This window comes from Hyla sarda, chromosome 5, assembly GCF_029499605.1.
Source record: "Hyla sarda isolate aHylSar1 chromosome 5, aHylSar1.hap1, whole genome shotgun sequence".
Taxonomy (NCBI): Eukaryota; Metazoa; Chordata; class Amphibia; order Anura; family Hylidae; genus Hyla; species Hyla sarda.
This window is the reverse complement of record NC_079193.1, coordinates 374,889,388-374,915,258: the sequence shown is the minus strand read 5'-3', so window position 1 is coordinate 374,915,258 and position 25,871 is coordinate 374,889,388. Positions and strand designations below refer to the sequence as shown.

The 25,871-nt window shown below is 43.9% G+C and overlaps 1 protein-coding gene across 7 annotated transcripts in view; it reads left to right on the top strand.

Moving 5' to 3' along the window:
* GPR20 (G protein-coupled receptor 20) overlaps nucleotides 1-25,871 on the top strand; it is a 134,965-nt gene that overhangs the window by 97,089 nt on the left and 12,005 nt on the right. Inside the window, exon 2 of one of the 7 annotated variants that reach the window (XM_056518659.1) lies at nucleotides 7,299-7,409. The exons of 5 other annotated variants lie outside the window; for them this stretch is intronic. The gene's annotated coding sequence lies outside the window, so the exon portion shown is untranslated. Of the gene's footprint in view, nucleotides 1-4,019; nucleotides 4,038-7,298; nucleotides 7,410-25,871 lie in introns of those variants that run through there. One more of the 7 variants, XM_056518661.1, reaches the window with a different exon arrangement.

Sequence of the window (25,871 nt, the reverse complement as noted above, 5' to 3'; positions counted from 1 at the left end):
TTCTTGTATATAGGAGCAGTATTATAGTAGTTATATTCTTGTATATAGGAGGCAGTATTATAGTAGTTATATTCTTGTATATAGGAGCAGTATTATAGTAGTTATATTCTTGTATATAGGAGCAGTATTATAGTAGTTATATTCTTGTATATAGGAGCAGTATTATAGTAGTTATATTCTTGTATATAGGAGGCAGTATTATAGTAGTTATATTCTTGTACATAGGAGGCAGTATTATAGTAGTTATATTCTTGTATATAGGAACAGTATTATAGTAGTTATATTCTTGTATATAGGAGCAGTATTATAGTAGTTATATTCTTGTACATAGGAGGCAGTATTATAGTAGTTATATTCTTGTATATAGGAGCAATATTATAGCAGTTATATTCTTGTATATAGGAGGCAGTATTATAGTAGTTATATTCTTGTATATAGGAGCAGTATTATAGTAGTTATATTCTTGCATATAGGGGGCAGTGTTATAGTAGTTATATTCTTGTATATAGGAGGCAGTATTATATTAGTTATATTCTTGTATATAGGAGCAGTATTATAGTAGTTTTTTTCTTGTACATAGGGTGCAGTGTGTTTTTTAGATCTGTGCCGCCCCATGTATTTGTTAGATTCTCTGCAGCCCCTTTATGATGTTGTAAAAATCCCTGAGAAAATAATACAGAAGTGCTGAGAATTTCGCATTGAATTGATATGTATTTATTATAATTCCTCAGAACGCCTGTTACGTTGCGCTCCTCATGTCTCATGGAACAATGGTTCGGTGCCAGCGATTATTATTTGCACGAGGATAACATATTAGAACAGCATTTTCTCATTTAAGATCTTGTTCCCAGACGGCCGCCGCTCTCTTTATTACTCCGCTCTACATACAGCACATACGCTGAGATGTCTCGCCCTCGCCCTTCTTCTTGTAGTGTTTCCATTCTCAGGCAATGAAGACAAGTGTTTTCTCAGAAGATCTCTCTCTCCTTGTAATACTTATGTGGCTCTTTCGCTGCTGCCAATCAGCATTAGGAGATATTTCTTATTTTCGGAGGATTTTCCGCCTGGTTTCCTTGAGGATGTACATTCTGGGTTCAGGGTATTTTTACTTAACAACATGAGAAACATTTTAAAGCTTTCCATCTGGCCAATCCAATAAAAATAAGCATTTATTTTTGGCCAGAACGTTGTAGAACAAATCATATTTGATCTACCGCTAAATCAGGTCCTCGAGGCCCCGGCTACAGTTCTGTTTATATTAGCCGAGACCTTTCGCTCCCAAATATTTCATAGGGAAAATACTGTTCTGTTGTTTTACGGAAGTACATAACGGTACATTGTAGCGGAAGGAATGCTGAGTTATGTAGCCGGGATGCTACATGTTTCTTCCAGAAGGTAGGGTAGCCTCGGAGGTTTGACTCTATGATGTGGTGGCCGGCAATTCCATCCATTTTATACCTCCCATCCATCCAATGGGCCTTAAAGGGGTACTCCACCCCTAGACAGGGGATAAGATGTCTGATCGGCATTGGTTTAGAGTGTCAGGTGCATCGCCGGAGGCTCGTGACGTCACGGCCGTGCCCCGCTCATGACATCACAGCTACGTCCCCTGAATGCAAGTCCATAGGAGGGGGCATGAGGGCCGTCACGCCCCCTCCCATAGACTGGCATTGATGGGGCATAGTTGTGACATCACAAGCCTCCGCCCCGTATCACCAGTCATCCGTCAGGGAGCGAAGTTCCGGATGTCTGGGGTGCCACAGCCGAGATCACAGGGTCCTTTGTATAGAGGATAAGATGTCTAGGGGCAAAGTACCCCTCTAAAGGGGACGGGGTTTATGTAAAAATGGGGAATTTCTGGAGGTTTGTAGATCGGAAGTTTATAAATTTCCCCACTTTCAATCCTCAATTCATTCTAGGCATTATTTTATTAAGGAGTTCGTCATGTTGAAAAAAATCCAATATCAAATAAATAAATCATAATACATAGTAAAGGTGGGATTACTTGTTTCAGGACCCTCGTCTATTAACCAGCTACAGAGAACGTGAATCATCCCTTTCTCCTCACAGGAAGCTATGTAGTCCTATGATTGTTATTGAGGTGTTGTCTCAGCAGCTCCTTGGTTCCTCCCTTTCTCCTGACAGGAAGTTGTGCGTGTCAGTGAGATGTTGTCTCAGCAGCTCCTTGGTACATCCCTTTCTCCCGACAGGAAGTTGTGTAGTCCTGTCATTGTCAGAATGGTGTTGTTTTAGAAGCTCCTCTCATTGTCAACATAGTGTTGTCTCCAGCTCCCCGGCTCCTCCTTTTCTCCTGACAGGAAGTTGTGTAGTTCTATGATTGTTATTGAGGTGTTGTCTCTCAGCAGCTCCTCGGTTCCTCCCTTTCTCCTGACAGGAAGTTGTGTAGTCCTGTCATTGTCAGAGTGGTGTTGTCTCAGTAGCTTCTGGCTCCTCCCCCTCTCCCGAGACGAAACAACATCCTCTACTGCCTCATGAGGTGTGGCTTGTCTCTGAGCCTGTGCCATTCCCCTTGAGTGATCACCTCCAACCAGCCCCTACAGCAACATCAGCATCTTCCTGTCATATACATTTTTATATCTTTATTAGGTCATTTAGGAAGATTGAGGTATGGTTACAGCATGTGCTGTACAATGTCACTGTATGAGCAAAGGAGCAGTCAGGAAATGTATGGAGCAGGTGCCGCACTCTGTGCGAAAGTCTGCTATGACATGAGATGTTCTGAAATAGCTCTAGGCAGGGAACTGGGAGGAGGGCTGTGAGAAGGGATTAGGCAGGGTGGCAGGAGTGTAATGAATAGCTAAGGGAAAGCAGAGTCATTCTGTGACCAGAAGGATCGGTCAGCCTACTGAGCAGTGGTCTCTAAACTGTGGACCTCCAGCTCTTGCAAAACTACAACTCCCAGCATGCCCGTACTCTGTATTGATCACGGCATCTGAGGGGTTAATGGCGGACATCAGCTGGATCGTTGATGTCCGCCATTACCGGCAGGTCCCTGGTTGCTAATAGCACCCGGGACCTGCCATGATGCAAGCATCGGTCCTGTGCTCGCGGTCATTAGAGAGCGTAAATGTACGTCATGGTGCACTAAGTACCACGGCACTATGAGGTACATTTACGTCCATTGTCGCTAAAGGGTTAAAACTATTGGGGGGTATTTACGAATAATGGCTGTGGTATGTGTCATTTTACTCCTTTTTCATGGGTGGATTTTTTAACTCACTGCACCAAATTTATAAAAAAAGCGCAGGTCAGGCTATAAATTTGGCGCAATTTCAGAAATGACTGTCATATGTGTGACTTTCAGGTGATTGTTCCAGGAAGCTCTTTCAGAGGTGATTCCTTGTGTGTTACAGCAGGACTGTTTAGTAGCTTCTAGAGATGAGCAAACTTACAGTAAATTTGATTCGTCACAAACTTCTCGGCTCGGCAGTTGATGACTTATCCTGCATAAATTAGTTCAGCTTTCAGGCGCTCCGGTGGGCTGGAAAAGGTGGATACATTCCTAGGAAAGAGTCTCCTAGGACTGTATCCACCTTTTCCAGCCCACCGGAGCACTGGAAAGCTGAACTAATTTATGCAGGATAAGTCATCAACTGCCGAGCTGAGAAGTTCGTGACGAATCAAATTTACTGTAAGTTCACTCATCTCTAGTAGCTTCATTGTGAATGTCTTTTACTTAATATTTCATTTTACATCTTTCCATTAGCTCACAGGGTTATAAATCCAATGAGGGGAAGGGGGCGTGTCCCTACCATGTGGTGGTGGCATGTGATTGGTGCACCTGCTCATGCATTTGCATCCGTAAAATTTTTAAGTAATTATTTGGATAAACATGTAAACAAGTACGGTTTTTAAACTTAATTGTATCAAATATCCAGACTTTTAAACATGTCCATCCTAACCATATTGAAAAATGTTTTCAAATAAAAAAATTAAATAAAAAAAATAAAGTTCTATTTTTTGTTATATCTTTTTTTTATAGGAAATACTAATATATTTATATTTCAAATAACAAGGTAATTTTCTCATATTAACAAGTCATTTCAACACATTTTTGTAATGTGTGTTTTCTATGTCACTTTTTTTTATGGAGGTCATTTGCGCCTTTTTAAAGGGTTTGTGTCAAATTTTGCGCCTTTTTAAAAAGTCACATTTTCGTAAATTCCTGACCACTGCAAAAACCCGACTCAAAAAACGTGTAACACAGCCAAACACAGAAAGGCGAGTATATGTATAAGTCACAAACAGTCGCAAAAAATACACGGTGCCAAAGTTTGCGACTATTTTACCCAAGAAAACAAGGGTAAAATGCTTCATAAATAGCCCCATTGGATTTAAAGGGGTTATCCAGAAAAAAAATAAACATTTTTATATATCAACTGACTCCGGAAAGTTAAACAGATTTGTAATTTACTGCTTACTTCTGTACCTATGGCGGGCGGACACTGAGTCGCTATTGCGGCAGTGGACTAGGTCGTGCTCAGACACATATAAGACGTAACCTTGGTATACTGGATAGAAGAATGAATAGTCGGCACTTCCGGTTCAGCAAGATTTATTGCACATACTCACAGCCTGATACATGATCAACGGGAGGACAGCAGATGGTAACCGGGGGGTATCACAGAGAGGCGACACCGATGTTTCGCACTGATTAGTGCTTCGACGGGCCTGTCTCTGAACCGGAATGTGTCATAGAAACAGATGAAATTGCAGAAAACAAACCCCTGATATCCTACAGAAAAACTAAAACCATAGGTGATACAGTCAAACAATCGCATAAAAATCATAAAGAAAAAAAAAAGAAAAACTGATTGGCTAACGGATCAAGTACCAGTAGGAAATTTTTTATGCAGGAATTGTAATTTTTGCAAATACAATTTAGGTTTGAGAACATTCAGGATACGTCCAATAACTCACACTGTCCAAGAGCTTATCACATGTAAATCCAAAAATATAGTGTATGTGGCTTCTATTATATTGGGAAGACGATCAGACAATTGTGCGCCAGAATTAGAGAACACTTTTATTCTCTACGCACTAAAAAGGGAGCCCCCAGATTCATCTCCCATATAATGGAAGCACACGGAGGAAGCCACGAGTCCTTGAGATTTGCTGGTATAGAAAAAGTTACTGCCAAACCAGGAATAAAGTCAGACAAAAACCTATTGAGAAGAGAGACACATTGGATTATAACCACTGAGAGGCAACAGGGGTCCTCGGACTCAATGATAAAGTTGACGTCTCAGTTTGCTTCTAATAGGTTTTTGGTTTCTGGCTTTCAGGTCTGAATTACGAGCTAGATTGCTGTAAGAACAAGCTAGAAATAGTAACCTCCCACTTTTTTAACATCACAAGGTGTATGAATCGGTGATTGGTGTAGGTAACCACTCACCTGTATAAAAGATGACACATTCCGGTTCAGAGACAGGCCCGTCAAAGCAGTAATCACTGCGAAACATCGGTGTCGCCTCTCTGTGATACCCCCCCGGTTACCATCTGCTGTTCTCCCGTTGATCATGTATCAGGCTGTGAGTAGGTGCAATAAATCTTGCTGAACTGGAAGTACCGGTGAGTGCCAACCATTCATTCTTCTATCAAGTACACCAAGATTTGTAATTTACTTCTATAGTACTTATCAGCTGCTGAAGTTGAGTTGTTCTTTTCTGTCTAAGTGCTCTCTGATGATACCTGTCTCGGGAACTGTCCAGAGTAGAAGCAAATCCCCATAGCAAACCTCTTCTACTCTGTGCAGTTCGCGAAACAAGCAGAGGTGTCAGCAGAGAGCACTGTTGCCAGGAAGAAAAGAACAACTCAACTTCAGCAGCTGATAATTATTGGAAGGATTACGAATTCTTAATAGAAGTAATTTACAAATCTGTTAAACTTTCTTGAGCCAGTTGATATAAAAATAAAAATTTTCCTAAATATTCTTTCTCATGTCCCAAGCCGTGGTATCACACCCTCTAGTTTATAATGTGTGAATACAAAAACTCTAGGCAACTTTTTGACCCTCAGTTGTGAGACTGTCACGTAAACATCTCATAACCACAATGTGTTAAACTGACGGCTTGTGCCCGGCACGACTGAGTGCAAGAACCAACCCCCAACTTTGATCATACGGAAACTGACACCATGTATATTATAGTTATCTCACTCCCTAAATCAGGGTCATGGACCGCCACAGATTTTGGATAAGTCTACTAGAAAATGAATCATTATGGTGTTTACATATTTCTTACACAATCTGGCACCGCGCCAGAGCCTGATCCCTGAGGTTCACAGTTTCCCAGCCCAAAATCTACATTGTGACCTAATGGTGAGAAATGACGCTTTCCCTAAGGCGATAATTATTGATCTGATAAGTCTGAGTCTCTTAAAGTGATAGTGTTACTATTGGTGACTGCCTCCTATGTACAAGAATATAACTACTATAATACTGCTCCTATATACAATATTACAACTACCATAATACTGCTCCTATATATAAGAATATAACTACTATAATACTGCCCCCTATGTACAAGAATATAACTACTATAATACTGCTCCTATATACAAGAATATAACTACTATAATACTGCTCCTATATACAAGAATATAACTACTATAATACTGCTCCTATATACATGAATATAACTACTATAATACTGCCTCCTATATACAAGAATATAACTACTATAATAGTGCTCCTATGTACAAGAATATAACTACTATAATAGACCAAGAAAGAAGCACTGCGGTGGCACTCACGTTTCAGGTGATCAGGTAGGCTTCTTTATTTTCTTTGTGCATATAAAATCAATGCATAGCGGGGCGTCAGAGGACTCTGCCGCCCCGCTATGCATTGATTTTATATGCACAAAGAAAATAAAGAAGCCTACCTGATCACCTGAAACGTGAGTGCCACCGCAGTGTTTCTTTCTTGGTCTATGCATGGACTTGATTGCTGACCAGATGCGTACATCCATACCATACTAGTGCCAGCCACCTGCCTTTCTATTTGTTGAATAACTACTATAATACTGCTCCTATATACAAGAATATAACTACTATAATACTGCTGATATATGCAAGAATATAACTACTATAATACACCGCAGGTCAGCAACATGGAGGGTAACAGCTGTTTGTGCGTGTGTCCGCACCTGCGGCGTACCCTGAATATCTGTCCATGTTTGCACCCTGTCTTGTCTGCACTTTTACAATAAAGAATTCCGTTTTCTATGGACCGGTGAGTGACGCCCATCTCTCTTTATACTTGCATATTGGAACAGTTTCTCTTGGGCTTTGGAACCGCGGTCTACGGAGCTTGTCCGGCAAGCAGGAGCTGCTAGCGCTGTCAACGTTACAATGAACTGTATTGTGGGGAGATTGGCGTAGCTGAGGTAGGTAGTAGTGCCGACTGCGGGGGTAGTAGTGCCGACTACTATTTTCTTTCTTTCCAGTCAGAGCAAACCCCATATCTCTTTTGCTTTTCTATCCCCAAGTTGAAGTATGGAGCCCGATGACTCCTGGGTGCCGGACAGAGGGACGCCAGCAGTTTTTTCAGTCAATGCAATTCAAAAGACATGTTACAAGTGATCAGTGTGAAGAGCCTTGAACTTTAAGTTTTGTCTCTAGCGGAGAAAGAAACTCGTCTTTTCTGGACTGTTAATTCTCTTAAATCGTATAATGAGTGTGAACGGGTCCCTAGAGGACTCAGAGGCTACAAAGAACCTTCGCAGTTCAGTGATGATCCTCATTTTTTGCAAGTGTGGAAGAACATCCACCAAGAATACTCACTTAATATGCTGCGAGCAGTAATTAACAAGAATGAGGAAGAATATTCAAAAACTACAGAAAAGTTGTTAAGAGCTAAAACAGAGCTGAGAGCACGTTTGTCGGATGAGCAATTTTGGTCATTTTCTAAGCGTCTGGAATAAAAGATAGTTGCTTTACAGTCGGTTATAAAAGACCAGAAAAAAGATACGTTTATACGTGATAAAATGACCTTAAAGGAGTACTCCAGGATAGAAAAATTATCCTCCATACTGCTGGCAGTAAAAAAATAAAGACATACATACCTTCCTTCACTCCCCCAGTGCCTCCGGTAACCCACTCCCATCTCCATCGTGATCCTCCTCCTGGTTGCCGGTGGTCGGCGATTCATACTGTACTCAGCCAATCACCGGCCGTAGAGAAGTCCCGACTCGGCCGGCGATAGGCTGAGCGGCAGTGTGACGTGTTCGGCCCCGGCACCGAAAACGTCACACTGCCACTCAGCCTATCGCCGGCCGAGTCGGGATTTTGCTGCAGCCGGTGATTGGCTGAGTGCAGTATGACTCACCGACCACCGGCAACCAGGAAGAGGATCGCGATGGAGACCGGAGTGGGTTACCGGAGGCACCGGGGGAGTGAAGGAAGGTATGTATGTCTTTATTTTTTTTTACTGCCGGCAGTATGGAGGCCAATTTTTCCATCCTGGAGTACTCTTTTAATAAAGATTTCCCACCTGTGGTAGGTAGACGACAGCATCAACGACAGGGCAGGAATTTTAATTAAAAAAAACGTTGGATTACTGGACCACGGACCCTGAATCCAGTGGGAATGATGATAATGAGAGTGCTGCCGTTAGTCATAGTGGTGCCACTAATTCTACAAATTCTACAAGTATGAGTGGCAATAGAAAATTTCTAAAGCAGTCATCGGTCAACCCTTTAGGAGGAAACCAAGGAAGGGGTTGAAGAGAAAGAGGAAGCGAGGGCCTTCCCAGGTAGAAGACGGATCCTAAGAAACCGAAAAAAGTGACATGGCACGGATAAACAGCACTATTGAGGAGAAATGGGCCGTTATTAATCTCACTGGAAAAGATCTTGAGTGACACAATTTCTTTATTATCTCGAGGATTGAATTTTTGCCTAGTTGAGGATTTTGATATTGTAGAATTTGAAGTAGATTTGTTCAAATCCATTAGAAAATTAAGAAGTTGTTTGCCAATAAAGATCTTGCTAAAGATCACTAGAGGGCGATACACCAGCTATGGTAGGCCCGTTAGGCTTTAGTGTATCTAAACATGCTTCTACCGCCGAATTGGAGCGCCTAGATTCTCTCATTGATTTACATGATGTGGTTGAAGCTTCCCTCATTCCGAATGATACAGTGACTTTACAAGATTTTATGGGCGGGTGAATTCTTCCTTTTGTCCACAGGTCACTCCTGAAAGTAATCTGGATGTTTTCCATAATAAAATATTGGAGAATGTAAAAGCATTGGTGTATCCAAGAGCTCCCTGCAATTTGAGTAAAAGCAAATATCTGGCTATGGACCACCTTAGGAAGAGAAAAGATATAGTGGTTAAAAAATCTGACAAATGCGGAAATGTTGTCGTGATGTCTGCTGAATATTATTTTGGCGAGGCATCGCGTCAACTGGAGGATCGTGCTTTTTATCTCAAATTGCAGGGTTACCCTATTGAGAAACCTAAGTCTAATTTGAGGAAATTTGTCGAGAGAGGCGTCATTTCCAGGAAAAAAGTTGAAAAGTTGATCCCCTTTTCCCGTCTTGCCTGCGATGGTACTTTTTGCCGAAGGTACACAAGACCTCTAAGGCCCCTGCGGAAGACCTATTGTCTCCAGGGTGGGAGCCTTTACGGAGCCATTATCCAAATATTTGGACTAGCTCTTGCGTTCCCTTCTGCTAGAAGTGCCATCGCTGGTGAAAGACACCAATCAATTTCTTAATTGTTTGCAGGACCTCCCTTGGTCGGCAAACATGCTTTTAGCGTCTATTGATATAGAGAGCTTATATACCAGCATACCGCAGCATTTAGGGGTGGAATGTGTGAGAGAGATCTTAGAGCACTCCAACAAAAGCACTAGCACGGTAAAAAAATTTTGTGAAGCCCATTCTTTTGTTTTAGGTAACAACTCCTTTCAGTTTGATGATTGCTGGTATAGGCAGGTCCAGGGTGTGGCCATGGGCACCCCCGTAGACTGCGCTTTTTTTGCAAATTTATATGTAGCTTCTTTTGAGAGCAAATTCATACTTACTGAGAGAAATGCGTTTCTCAAGTCCATCAGGTGCTATCTCAGGTTTATCGATGACGTTTTCATCGCCTGTGATGGCACCATGGCGGACTTTGAGAAGTTTGTTAACTATCTGAATCATAGTAATGATCTGAAAATCTAATTTACTTTCAAGGTTTATGCTAGGCAGATGGAGTTCCCCGATGTGCTTGTTAAAGTCAAAAATGGTGAAGTAACCACCTTGGGTTACAGAAAGCCCACTGTCTCCAATACTCTCCTCCAGTTCTCCAGCTATCATCCAGAGCATGTAAAGACTTCTTTGCCTTATGGCCAATTTTTACACCTACGGCAGATTAATAGCTCGGGTGAATCTTTTTTGCAGAAAGCTGGAGAGCTGAGGGAGCGCTTGGAGGCACGTGGTTATCCTAGAAAAATCTTGGACAAAGCCCTGGATAAGGCTTTTACACAGGACAGGATGAACCTTTTGTTTAAAAAGAGAAAGAAGGGTCATAATGCGCCTGAGGGTCCTACTCGGTTTTCCTTTTCTTTTAAGTTCAGCCCCCTTGAGAAGGTTATTAGAGCTGCCATTAATAAGAATCGGTCAATAATCAAAAATTATCCAGATCTGGGAAAATTGGTACAAGAAAACCTATGGTTGCTTTCTGTCATTGTAAAAATCTTAGGGATGTTGTTACTAGTAGTAATTATGCCATTACATGTAGTTGTGGGCGGTTTTATATTGGTAGCACCAAGAGAGCCATGAACGCAAGGTTTAGAGAACATGTCTATTCAGTTTGTTCTAAAAAAGGTTCTCCACGTTTTATTGAGCACATTAACACTGTCCGTGGTGATGACTTCGGTAGTCTTCTCTTTCTTCTCAATCAAGGTTTGGAGCAGGTGAAAATAAGAGAAAATACAGATAAGAAAAAACTCCTCCTCCAGACAAGACAGAGGCTAAATGGATTATAAAATGAAAGGCCTCTGGTAATCTTGGTTTGAATAAAAGAGTGGACTACAACGTGTTCCTGTAAGCTTGATCTGTTTTATGTCAGTTTGCATATATTAGATGTTGTTTTTGATATGTCTTCGTACACCTGAGCTTGCACACGTCTCCGGGTGGAGCTATATCTGGGTGATGTGTTGGAAGGCATGTATGGGTCTGAAGAAGCGTGCGGACGCACACAAAAAACAGCTGTTACCCGGCATGTTGCTGACCTGCGGCGTACCCTGAAGATCTGTCCGTGTCTGCACCGTCTTGTCTGCACTTTTACAATAAAGAATTCCGTTTTCTATGGACCGGTGAGTGACGCCCATCTCTCTTTATACTTGTATATTAGAACTGTTTCTCTTGGGCTTTGGAACCGCGGTCTATGGAGTTTGTCCGGCAAGCAGGAGCTGCTAGCGCTGTCAGCGTTGCAGTGAATTGTGTGGTGGGGAGATTGGCGAAGCTGAGAAATTGCGGGGGTAGTAGTGCCGACTACTATTTTCTTTCTTGTTTTATAACTACTACAATATACAAGAATTTACCTACTATAATACTGCTCCTATATACAAGAATATAACTACTATAATACTGCTCCTATATACAAGAATATAACTACTATAATACTGCTCCTATATACAAGAATATAACTACTATAATACTGCTCCTATATACAAGAATATAACTACTATAATACTGCTCCTATATACAAGAATATAACTACTATAATACTGCTCCTATATACAAGAATATAACTACTATAATACTGCTCCTATATACAAGAATATAACTACTATAATACTGCTCCTATATACAAGAATATAACTACTATAATACTGCTCCTATATACAAGAATATAACTACTATAATACTGCTCCTATATACAAGAATATAACTACTATAATACTGCCTCCTATATACAAGAATATAACTACTATAATACTGCCTCCTATATACAAGAATATAACTACTATAATACTGCCTCCTATATACAAGAATATAACTACTATAATACTGCTCCTATATACAAGAATATAACTACTATAATACTGCTCCTATATCCAAGAATATAACTACTATAATACTGCTCCTCAGTGGCGTACCAAGGGGGGGGGGGGGGGGCGGCCCGCCCCGGGTGCCACTCACAGGGGGGGTGCCATGACGGAGTCCCCCCCCCAATCCCGTCGCGTAGCAGCTGGGATGCGGACCGAACTGGGTGACACCAGCCTAATGGGGTGACACCATGCTGCTCAGTGACTGGGGTGCCCCCCTCGTCTTCAGCTGCGCTCGCTCCCACCCGTTAGCACCCCATTACCTCGCTCCGCCGACCCCTGTTTGCAGCTGTGCTGGCGGCCGGCCTGGGTCTGATGAGGGACGTCGAGCATGTGATGTCCCTCCGCAGACCCGCGCAGGAGGACGTCAGTGACATCACTCGTCAGGCCGCCACTGGAGGGAAGAAACGCTGCCACGTAAGTGTGTCTATGTGTGTCTGTCTGTCTGTCTGTGTGTCTGTCTGTGTGTCTATGTGTGTGTGTGTGTGTGTGTGTCTGTCTGTGTGTGTGTCTGTCTATGTGTGTGTGTGTGTCTGTCTATGTGTGTGTGTGTCTGTCTGTGTGTGTGTGTCTGTCTGTCTATGTGTGTGTGCCTGTCTGTCTGTGTGTGTCTGTCTGTGTGTGTGTGTCTATGTGTGTGTGTCTGTCTATGTGTGTCTATGTGTGTGTGTCTGTGTGTGTGTGTGTCTATGTGTGTGTCTGTCTGTGTATGTGTGTGTCTATGTGTGTGTCTGTCTGTGTGTGTCTGTCTATGTGTGTGTGTCTGTCTATGTGTGTGTGTGTCTGTGTCTGTCTATGTATGTGTGTGTGTGCTTGTCGGGGGGGGGCGACTATGCTTCCTAATGTGGGGAAACTGCGCTTCTCTAATAATGTGGGGAAACTGTGCTTTCTAATGTGGGGAGTCTATGCTACCTAATGTGGAAAACTATGCTACCTAATGTGGGGAATCTATTCTACCGAATGTGGGGAAAGTGCGCTTCCTAATGTGGAGAATCTATGCTACCTAATGTGGAGAATATATGCTACCTAATGTGGAGAATATATGCTACCTAATGGGGAGAATCTATGCTACCTAATGTGGAGAATCTATGCTACCTAATGTGGAGAATCTATGCTACCTAATGTGGGGAATCTATGCTACCTAATGTGGAATTCTATGCTACCTAATGTGGAGAATCTATGCTACCTAATGTGAGGAATCTATGCTTCCTAATGTGGGGAATCTATTCTACCTAATGTGGGGAATCTATGCTACCTAATGTGGAATACTATGCTACCTAATGTGGGGAATTTAGGCTTCCTAATGTGGGGAATCAATGCTACCTAATGTGGGGAATCTATTATACCTAATGTGGGGAATCTATACTACCTAATGTGAGGAAACTGCGCTTCCTAATGTGGGGAATCTATGCTACCTAATGTGGAATCTAATGTTGTGTAATTAAGGGGGGATGTAATTGGGGGAGGGAGCGGGGTGTAATTAAGGGGGGTGTGTGGTGGGGGGGTGTAATTAAGGAGGGTGTGGGTGGGGGGGGGGGCAAACAAAGGGTCTGCCCGGGGTGCCAAATTCTCTAGGTACGCCCCTGCTGCTCCTATATATAAGAATATAACTACTATAATACTGCTCCTATATACAAAAATATAACTACTATAATACTGTCTCCTATATACAAGAATATAACTACTATAATACTGCTCCTATATACAATAATATAACTACTATAATACTGCTCCTATATACAAGAATATAACTACTATAATACTGCTCCTATATACAAGAATATAACTACTATAATACTGCTCCTATATACAAGAATATAACTACTACAATACTGCTCCTATATACAAGAATATAACTACTATAATACTGTCCCCTATATACAAGAATATAACTACTATAATACTGCTCCTATATACAAGAATATAACTACTATAATACTGCTCCTATATACAAGAATATGGCTACTCTAATACTGCTCCTATGTACAAGAATATAACTACTATAATACTGCTCCTATATACAAGAATATAGCTACTATAATACTGCTCCTATATATAAGAATATAACTACTATAATACTGCTCCTATATACAAGAATATAGATACTATAATACTGCTCCTATGTACAAGAATATAACTACTATAATACTGCTCCTATATACAAGAATATAACTACTATAATACTGCCCCTATATACAAGAATATAACTACTATAATACTGCTTCTATATACAAGAATATAACTACTATAATACTGCTCCTATATACAAGAATATAACTACTATAATACTGCTCCTATATACAAGAATATAACTACTGTCACGATGCCGGCTGGCAGGTAGTGGACCCTCTGTGCCAGAGAGGGATTGGCGTGGACCGTGCTAGTGGACCGGTTCTAAGCCACTACTGGTTTTCACCAGAGCCCGCCGCAAAGCGGGATGGTCTTGCTGCGGCGGTAGTGACCAGGTCGTATCCACTAGCAACGGCTCACCTCTCTGGCTGCTGAAGATAGGCGCGGTACAAGGGAGTAGGCAGAAGCAAGGTCGGACGTAGCAGAAGGTCGGGGCAGGCAGCAAGGATCGTAGTCAGGGGCAACGGCAGAAGGTCTGGAAACACTGGCAAGGGACACACAAGGAACGCTTTCACTGGCACTAAGGCAACAAGATCCGGCAAGGGAGTGCAAGGGAAGTGAGGTAATATAGGGAGTGCACAGGTGATAACTCTAATTGGAACCACTGCGCCAATCAGCGGCGCAGTGGCCCTTTAAATCGCAGAGACCCGGCGCGCGCGCGCCCTAGGGAGCGGGGCCGCGCGCGCCGGGACAGAACAGACGGGGAGCGAGTCAGGTAGGAGAGCCGGGGTGCGCATCGCGAGCGGGCGCTACCCGCATCGCGAATCGCATCCCGGCTAGCAGCAGGATCGCAGCGCCCCGGGTCAGAGGACGTGACCGGGGCGCTGCAGCGGAGGAGGTGAAGCGAGCGCTCCGGGGAGGAGCGGGAACCCGGAGCGCTCGGCGTAACAGTACCCCCCCCCTTGGGTCTCCCCCTCTTCTTGGAGCCTGAGAACCTGAGGAGCAGACTTTTGTCAAGGATGTTGTCCTCAGGTTCCCAGGATCTCTCTTCAGGACCACAACCCTCCCAGTCTACTAAAAAAAAATTTTTTCCTCTGACCTTTTTGGCAGCCAAAATCTCCTTGACCGAGAAGACGTCCGAGGAGCCGGAAACAGGAGTGGGAGGAACAGATTTGGGAGAAAAACGGTTGAGGATGAGTGGTTTGAGAAGAGAGACGTGAAAGGCATTAGGGATACGAAGAGAAGGAGGAAGAAGAAGTTTATAAGAGACAGGATTAATTTGACACAGAATTTTGAAAGGACCAAGATAGCGTGGTCCCAACTTGTAGCTAGGGACACGGAAGCGGACATATTTAGCGGAGAGCCATACCTTGTCTCCAGGGGAAAAAACGGGGGGAGCTCTTCTTTTCTTATCCGCGAACCTCTTCATGCGTGAAGAAGCCTGTAAGAGAGAATTTTGGGTCTCTCTCCATATAATGGAAAGGTCACGAGAAATTTCATCCACAGCGGGCAGACCAGAGGGCAAGGGGGTAGGGAGGGGGGGAAGAGGGTGACGGCCGTACACCACGAAAAATGGGGATTTGGAGGAAGATTCAGAGACCCTGAAGTTATACGAGAATTCGGCCCATGGAAGGAGATCTGCCCAGTCATCCTGGCGGGAGGAAACAAAATGTCGCAAATAATCACCCAGGATCTGGTTAATTCTTTCTACTTGTCCATTGGACTGGGGATGATATGCAGAGGAAAAATTTAATTTAATCTTGAGTTGTTTACAGAGAGCTCTCCAGAATTTAGACACGAATTGGACCCCTCTATCCGAGACAATCTGCGTAGGCAACCCGTGAAGACGAAAAATGTGTACAAAAAATTGTTTAGCCAACTGAGGCGCAGAAGGAAGACCAGGAAGAGGAATGAAATGTGCCATTTTGGAGAATCGATCAACGACCACCCAAATAACGGTGTTGCCACGGGAAGGGGGTAAATCAGTAATAAAATCCATACCAATCAGAGACCAAGGCTGTTCGGGGACAGGCAGAGGATGAAGAAAACCAGCGGGCTTCTGGCGAGGAGTCTTATCCCGGGCACAGATAGTGCAGGCTCGCACAAAGTCCCCAACGTCCGTCTCCAGAGTTGGCCACCAATAGAAGCGGGAGATGAGTTGCACAGATTTCTTGATGCCCGCATGACCTGCGAGATGGGAGGAGTGACCCCATTTGAGGATTCCGAGGCGTTGGCGTGGAGAAACAAAGGTCTTTCCTGGAGGAGTCTGTCTGATGGAGGCAGGAGAAGTGGAGATCAGGCAGTCAGGTGGAATGATGTGTTGCGGAGGGAGATCAACTTCTGAGGCATCCGAGGAACGAGAGAGAGCATCGGCTCTAATGTTCTTATCGGCAGGACGAAAGTGAATCTCAAAATTAAATCGGGCAAAGAACAGAGACCACCGGGCCTGGCGAGGATTCAGCCGTTGGGCCGACTGGAGGTAGGAGAGGTTCTTGTGGTCGGTGTAGATAATAACAGGAAATCTTGATCCCTCCAGCAGATGCCTCCATTCCTCAAGTGCTAATTTAATGGCTAGAAGTTCTCGATCCCCGATGGAGTAGTTCCTCTCCGCTGGAGAGAAGGTCCTAGAGAAAAAACCACAAGTGACAGCATGCCCGGAAGGATTTTTTTGTAGAAGAACAGCTCCAGCTCCTACTGAGGAGGCATCAACCTCCAATAGGAAGGGTTTGGAAGGGTCAGGTCTGGAGAGCACGGGAGCCGAAGAAAAGGCAGACTTGAGTTGTTTAAAGGAGTCTTCTGCTTGAGGAGGCCAGGACTTGGGATCAGCATTTTTCTTGGTTAAAGCCACGATAGGAGCCACAATGGTAGAAAAATGTGGAATAAATTGCCTGTAATAATTGGCGAACCCCAAAAAGCGTTGGATAGCACGGAGTCCGGAGGGGCGTGGCCAATTTAAGACGGCAGAGAGTTTGTCTGGATCCATCTGTAGTCCCTGGCCAGAGACCAAATATCCTAGAAAAGGAAGAGATTGGCATTCAAACAGACATTTCTCAATTTTGGCATAGAGTTGGTTGTCACGAAGTCTCTGAAGAACCATACGGACATGCCGGCGGTGTTCCTCTAGATTGGCAGAAAAAATTAGGATATCGTCCAGATATACCACAACACAGGAGTATAATAGATCACGAAAAATTTCATTGACAAAGTCTTGGAAGACGGCAGGGGCATTGCACAGTCCAAAGGGCATGACCAGATACTCAAAGTGTCCATCTCTGGTGTTAAATGCCGTTTTCCACTCGTCCCCCTCTCTGATGCGGATGAGGTTATAGGCGCCTCTTAAGTCCAATTTAGTGAAGATGTGGGCACCTTGGAGGCGATCAAAGAGTTCAGAGATGAGGGGTAAGGGGTAGCGGTTCTTAACCGTGATTTTATTAAGACCGCGGTAGTCAATGCAAGGACGTAGGGAGCCATCTTTTTTGGAGACAAAGAAAAATCCGGCTCCGGCAGGAGAGGAGGATTTACGGATAAAGCCCCTTTTTAGATTCTCCTGGACGTATTCGGACATGGCAAGAGTCTCTGGGGCAGAGAGAGGATAAATTCTGCCCCGGGGTGGAGTAGTACCCGGGAGGAGGTCGATAGGGCAATCATAAGGCCTGTGAGGAGGTAGAGTCTCAGCTTGTTTTTTGCAGAAAACATCCGCGAAGTCCATATAGGTCTTGGGGAGACCGGTTACTGGAGGAACCACAGAGTTACGGCAAGGGTTACTGGGAACCGGTTTTAGACAGTTCTTGGAACAAGAGGACCCCCAACTCTTGATCTCCCCAGTGGACCAATCCAGGGTTGGGGAATGAAGTTGAAGCCAGGGAAGTCCAAGGAGAATCTCCGAGGTGCAATTGGGGAGGACCAAAAGTTCAATCCTCTCATGATGAGATCCGATGCTCATAAGAAGGGGCTCCGTGCGGAAACGTATGGTACAGTCCAATCTTTCATTATTTACACAATTGATGTAGAGGGGTCTGGCGAGACTGGTCACAGGGATGTTGAACCTGTTGACGAGAGAGGCCAAAATAAAATTTCCTGCAGAACCAGAGTCCAAGAAGGCCACTGTAGAGAAGGAGAAGGCAGAAGCAGACATCCGCACAGGCACAGTAAGACGTGGAGAAGCAGAGTAGACATCAAGGACTGTCTCACCCTTGTGCGGAGTCAGCGTACGTCTTTCCAGGCGGGGAGGACGGATAGGACAATCCCTCAGGAAGTGTTCGGTACTAGCACAGTACAGGCAGAGGTTCTCCATACGGCGTCGTGTCCTCTCTTGAGGTGTCAGGCGAGACCGGTCGACCTGCATAGTCTCCACGGCGGGAGGCACAGGAACAGATTGCAGGGGACCAGAGGAGAGAGGAGCCGAGGAGACGAAACGCCTCGTGCGAACAGAGTCCATATCTTGGCGGAGTTCCTGACGCCTTTCAGAAAAACGCATGTCAATGCGAGTGGCTAGGTGAATAAGTTCATGTAGATTAGCAGGAATTTCTCGTGCGGCCAGAACATCTTTAATGTTGCTGGATAGGCCTTTTTTGAAGGTCGCGCAGAGGGCCTCATTATTCCAGGACAATTCTGAAGCAAGTGTACGGAATTGTACGGCATACTCGCCAACGGAAGAATTACCCTGGACCAGGTTCAACAGGGCAGTCTCAGCAGAAGAGGCTCGGGCAGGTTCCTCAAAGACACTTCGGATTTCCGAGAAGAAGGAGTGTACTGAGGCAGTGACGGGGTCATTGCGGTCCCAGAGCGGTGTGGCCCATGACAGGGCTTTTCCGGACAGAAGACTGACTACGAAAGCCACCTTAGACCTTTCAGTGGGAAACAGGTCCGACATCATCTCCAGATGCAGGGAACATTGGGAAAGGAAGCCACGGCAAAACTTAGAGTCCCCATCAAACTTATCCGGCAAGGATAAGCGTATCCCAGGAGCGGCCACTCGCTGCGGAGGAGGTGCAGGAGCTGGCGGAGGAGATGACTGCTGAAGCTGTGGTAGCAACTGTTGTAGCATAACGGTCAGTTGAGACAGCTGTTGGCCTTGTTGCGCAATCTGTTGTGACTGCTGGGCGACCACCGTGGTGAGGTCAGCGACAACTGGCAGAGGAACTTCAGCGGGATCCATGGCCGGATCTACTGTCACGATGCCGGCTGGCAGGTAGTGGACCCTCTGTGCCAGAGAGGGATTGGCGTGGACCGTGCTAGTGGACCGGTTCTAAGCCACTACTGGTTTTCACCAGAGCCCGCCGCAAAGCGGGATGGTCTTGCTGCGGCGGTAGTGACCAGGTCGTATCCACTAGCAACGGCTCACCTCTCTGGCTGCTGAAGATAGGCGCGGTACAAGGGAGTAGGCAGAAGCAAGGTCGGACGTAGCAGAAGGTCGGGGCAGGCAGCAAGGATCGTAGTCAGGGGCAACGGCAGAAGGTCTGGAAACACTGGCAAGGGACACACAAGGAACGCTTTCACTGGCACTAAGGCAACAAGATCCGGCAAGGGAGTGCAAGGGAAGTGAGGTAATATAGGGAGTGCACAGGTGATAACTCTAATTGGAACCACTGCGCCAATCAGCGGCGCAGTGGCCCTTTAAATCGCAGAGACCCGGCGCGCGCGCGCCCTAGGGAGCGGGGCCGCGCGCGCCGGGACAGAACAGACGGGGAGCGAGTCAGGTAGGAGAGCCGGGGTGCGCATCGCGAGCGGGCGCTACCCGCATCGCGAATCGCATCCCGGCTAGCAGCAGGATCGCAGCGCCCCGGGTCAGAGGACGTGACCGGGGCGCTGCAGCGGAGGAGGTGAAGCGAGCGCTCCGGGGAGGAGCGGGAACCCGGAGCGCTCGGCGTAACAACTACTATAATACTGCCCCTATATACAAGAATATAACTACTATAATACTGCTCCTATATACAAGAATATAACTACTATAATACTGCCCCCTATATACAAGAATATAACTACTATAATACTGCTCCTATATACAAGAATATAACTACTATAATACTGCTCCTATATACAAGAATATAACTACTATAATACTGCCTCCTATATACAAGAATATAACTACTATAATACTGCTCCTATATACAAGAATATAACTACTATAATACTGCTTCTATATATAAAAATATAACTACTATAATACTGTTCCTATATACAAGAATATATCTAAAATATTGCCCCCAAGAGGTTGTTGCTGTTGTTATTACTATTATTAGCGGTTAGGATGAGATGGAATCAGCAACAATGTATCCCCCATTGCATTTTATTAATAAGCTATTCCTACGTGTCACACAATATTCACCCCATTGTACAAGACATTGTATGATAGAAGATTTCCCATGGTCATACTGCCAGATACATTGCTGATTAGTTCCAGATAGTATTTAAATTAAGATAGTGTGTGCCCCCTACTGGCCGGCAAGAGGAAACTATAAATATTGCTCATAATGTTATTCTTCATTACTTATTTATTAATAAATGTGTGATGTCACTGCTGGTTTATTTATTGTGTGATGTCACCACTAATATGTGATGTCACTGCTGGTTTATATATTGTGTGATGTCACTGCTGGTTTATTTATTTATTGTGTGATGTCACCATTTATATGTGATGTCACTGCTGGTTTACATGTTGTGTGATGTCACCACTTATATGTGATGTCACTGCTGGTTTATATGTTGTGTGATTTCACCACTGATATGTGATGTCACTGCTGGTTTATATGTTGTGTGATGTCACCACTGATATGTGATGTCACTGCTGGTTTATATGTTGTGTAATGTCACTGCTGATTTATTTATTGTGTGATGTCACCACTGATATGTGATGTCACTGCTGGTTTATATGTTGTGTGATGTCACCACAGATATGTGATGTCACTGCTGGTTTATATGTTGTGTAATGTCACTGCTGATTTATTTATTGTGTGATGTCACCACTGATATGTGATGTCACTGCTGGTTATGTGAGAGTTGCTTCTCTGGTATAATCCTTTTGTGTCATTTTGATGTCATATTTATGTATAATCATTGTGTGATGTCACAGCAGGTATAATCATTGTGTGGGATGTCACAGCCGGTATAATCATTGTGTGATGTCACAGCTGGTATAATCATTGTGTGATGTCACAGCCCGTATAATCATTGTGTGATGTCACAGCTGGTATAATCATTGTGTGATGTCACAGCTGGTATAATCATTGTGTGATGTCACAGCCGGTATAATCATTGTGTGATGTCACAGCTGGTATAATCATTGTGTGATGTCACAGCTGGTATAATCATTGTGTGATGTCACAGCCGGTATAATCATTGTGTAATGTCACAGCCGGTATAATCATTGTGTGATGTCACAGCCGGTATAATCTTTGTGTGATGTCACAGCCCGTATAATCATTGTGTGATGTCACAGCCGGTATAATCATTGTGTGATGTCACAGCCGGTATAATCATTGTGTGATGTCACAGCCGGTATAATCATTGTGTGATGTCACAGCCGGTATAATCATTGTGTGATGTCACAGCTGGTATAATCATTGTGTGATGTCACAGCCGGTATAATCTTTGTGTGATGTCACAGCCGGTATAATCATCGGGTGATGTCACAGCTGGTATAATCATTGGGTGATGTCACAGCTGGTATAATCATTGGGTGATGTCACAGCTGGTATAATCATTGTGTGATGTCACAGCTGGTATAATCATTGTGTGATGTCACAGCTGATATAATCATTGTGTGATGTCACAGCCGGTATAATCATTGGGTGATGTCACAGCCGGTATAATCATTGGGTGATGTCACAGCTGGTATAATCATCGGGTGATGTCACAGCCGGTATAATCATTGGGTGATGTCACAGCTGGTATAATCATTGGGTGATGTCACAGCTGGTATAATCATTGTGTGATGTCACAGCTGGTATAATCATTGTGTGATGTCACAGCCGATATAATCATTGTGTGATGTCACAGCTGGTATAATCATCGGGTGATGTCACAGCTGGTATAATCATTGGGTGATGTCACAGCTGGTATAATCATCGGGTGATGTCACAGCCGGTATAATCATTGGGTGATGTCACAGCTGGTATAATCATTGGGTGATGTCACAGCTCGTATAATCATTGTGTGATGTCACAGCTGGTATAATCATCGGGTGATGTCACAGCCGATATAATCATTGTTTGATGTCACAGCTGGTATAATCATTGTGTGATGTCCCAGCCGGTATAATCATTGTGTGATGTCACAGCCAGTATAATCATTGTGTGATGTCACAGCTGGTATAATCATTGTGTGATGTCACAGCCAGTATAATAATTGTGTGATGTCACAGCCAGTATAATCATTGTGTGATGTCACAGCCGGTATAATAATTGTGTGATGTCACAGCTGGTATAATCATTGTGTGATGTCACAGCTGGTATAATCATTGTGTGATGTCACAGACGGTATAATAATTGTGTGATGTCACAGCCGGTATAATAATTGTGTGATGTCACAGCTGATATAATCATTGTGTGATGTCACAGCCGGTATAATCATTGTGTGATGTCACAGCCGGTATAATCATTGTGTGATGTCACAGCTGGTATAATCATTGTGTGATGTCACAGCCGGTATAATCATTGTGTGATGTCACAGCCGGTATAATAATTGTGTGATGTCACAGCCAGTATAATCATTGTGTGATGTCACAGCTGGTATAATCATTGTGTGATGTCAGAGCTGGTATAATCTTTGTGTGATGTCACAGCTGGTATAATCATCGGGTGATGTCACAGCCGGTATAATCATTGGGTGATATCACAGCTGGTATAATCATTGGGTGATGTCACAGCTGGTATAATCATTGTGTGATGTCACAGCTGGTATAATCATTGTGTGATGTCACAGCCGGTATAATAATTGTGTGATGTCACAGCCAGTATAATCACTGTGTGATGTCACAGCTGATATAATCATTGTGTGATGTCACAGCCGGTATAATCATTGTGTGATGTCACAGCCGTATAATCATTGTGTGATGTCACAGCCGGTATAATCATTGTGTGATGTCACAGCTGGTATAATCATTGTGTGATGTCACAGCCGGTATAATCATTGTGTGATGTCACAGCCGGTATAATAATTGTGTGATGTCACAGCCAGTATAATCATTGTGTGATGTCACAGCTGGTATAATCATTGTGTGATGTCACAGCCGGTATAATAATTGTGTGATGTCACAGCCAGTATAATCATTGTGTGATGTCACAGCCGGTATAATAATTGTGTAATGTCACACCTGGTATAATCATTGTGTGATGTCACAGCTGGTATAATCATTGTGTGATGTCACAGCCGGTATAATCACTGTGTAATGTCACAGCTGGTATAATCATTGTGTGATGTCACAGCTGGTATAATAATTGTGTGATGTCACAGCTGGTATAATCATTGTGTGATGTCACAGCCGGTATAATCATTGTGTGATGTCACAGCTGGTATAATCAGTGTGTGATGTCACAGCCGGTATAATCATTGTGTGATGTCACAGCCGGTATAATAATTGTGTGATGTCACAGCCAGTATAATCATTGTGTGATGTCACAGCTGGTATAATCATTGTGTGATGTCAGAGCTGGTATAATCTTTGTGTGATGTCACAGCTGGTATAATCATCGGGTGATGTCACAGCCGGTATAATCATTGGGTGATGTCACAGCTGGTATAATCATTGGGTGATGTCACAGCTGGTATATTCATTGTGTGATGTCACAGCTGGTATAATCATTGTGTGATGTCACAGCCGGTATAATAATTGTGTGATGTCACAGCCAGTATAATCACTGTGTGATGTCACAGCTGATATAATCATTGTGTGATGTCACAGCCGGTATAATCATTGTGTGATGTCACAGCCGTATAATAATTGTGTGATGTCACAGCCAGTATGATCATTGTGTGATGTCACAGCTGGTATAATCATTGTGTGATGTCACAGCCGGTATAATAATTGTGTGATGTCACAGCCAGTATAATCATTGTGTGATGTCACAGCCGGTATAATAATTGTGTAATGTCACACCTGGTATAATCATTGTGTGATGTCACAGCTGGTATAATCATTGTGTGATGTCACAGCCGGTATAATCACTGTGTAATGTCACAGCTGGTATAATCATTGTGTGATGTCACAGCTGGTATAATAATTGTGTGATGTCACAGCTGGTATAATCATTGTGGGATGTCACAGCTGGTATAATCATTGTGTGATGTCACAGCCGGTATAATCATTGTGTGATGTCACAGCTGGTATAATAATTGTGTGATGTCACAGCTGGTATAATCATTGTGTGATGTCACAGCTGGTATAATCATTGTGTGATGTCACAGCTGGTATAATCATTGTGTGATGTCACAGCTAATATAATCATTGTGTGATGTCACAGCTGGTATAATCATTGTGTGATGTCACAGATGATATAATCACTGTGTGATGTCATTGCCGATATGACCATTGTCTGACCTGAATGCTTTTATAATTTATGGGGTTTCTGTATGCTCTATTAGGGCACATATGCATCATAAAAAAAAGGGTTCTGAACTACCTCTGTACTACATGCAGGGTCATATCTGCCATTAGGCGAGATAAGCATCTTGCCTCAGGCAGCAGATTGTACCTGAAGGAGGTGCTATTGTCCCACGGTGCTATTGCTTCCTTCTTATGCCTACCATCTGCCAAGTTACCCCTACCCCGATCACAGATTGTATTGTTTTGTTGTTCGATCTCTTGTGCTTCTCTATTACAGGATTGAGCGGAGTGTTAGAGTAGCATGATGTGCGATGTATAGCTTAGGGAACCTTTGCTGTGTATTGTACGATCATGCTTTGTGTGATTGTAATTTATTGTATGACTTGTAATGACTGAACGGACAATAAAGCTCTTTCAATCACCACCTGCCAAGTTACACCCACATCTAACAGATAGTGATAGGGGCAATTTTACTTACTCGAGTAACCCTATACCTACTGGGGGCCACTATACCTTCTGGGGGCAACTATGCCTACTGGGCACAGCTCTATCCATACTGGGGACGCAATTCTCTACTGAATGGTGATACAGTCTACTTACTGGGGCAGCTCTGCACTTGATGTGGAAAGCTCTTCCTATCATTTCCTACTAGGGAACAACTCTCTACTTAATTGGGGGCAGCTCTACCTACTGAGGGACAGCTCTCTATCTAATGGGGCATCTCTACCTACTGAGGGACAGCTCTCTATATAATGGGGCATCTCTACCTACTGAGGGACAGCTCTATATATAATGGGGCATCTCTACCTACTGAGGGACAGCTCTCTACCTAATGGGGCATCTCTACCTACTGAGGGACAACTCTCTACCTAATGGGGCAACTCTACCTACTGATGGACAGCTCTCTACCTAATGGGGCAGCTCTACCTACTGAGGGACAGCTCTCTACCTAATGGGGCAGCTCTACTTACTGAGGGACAGCTCTCTACCTAATGAAGCAGCTCTACCTACTGAGGGGCAGCTCTACCTACTGAGGGACAGCTCTCTACCTAATGGGGCATCTCTACCTACTGAGGGACAACTCTCTACCTAATGGGGCAGCTCTACCTACTGAGGGACAGCTCTCTACCTAATGGGGCCGCTCTACCTACTGAGGGACAACTCTCTACCTAATGGGGCAACTCTACCTACTGATG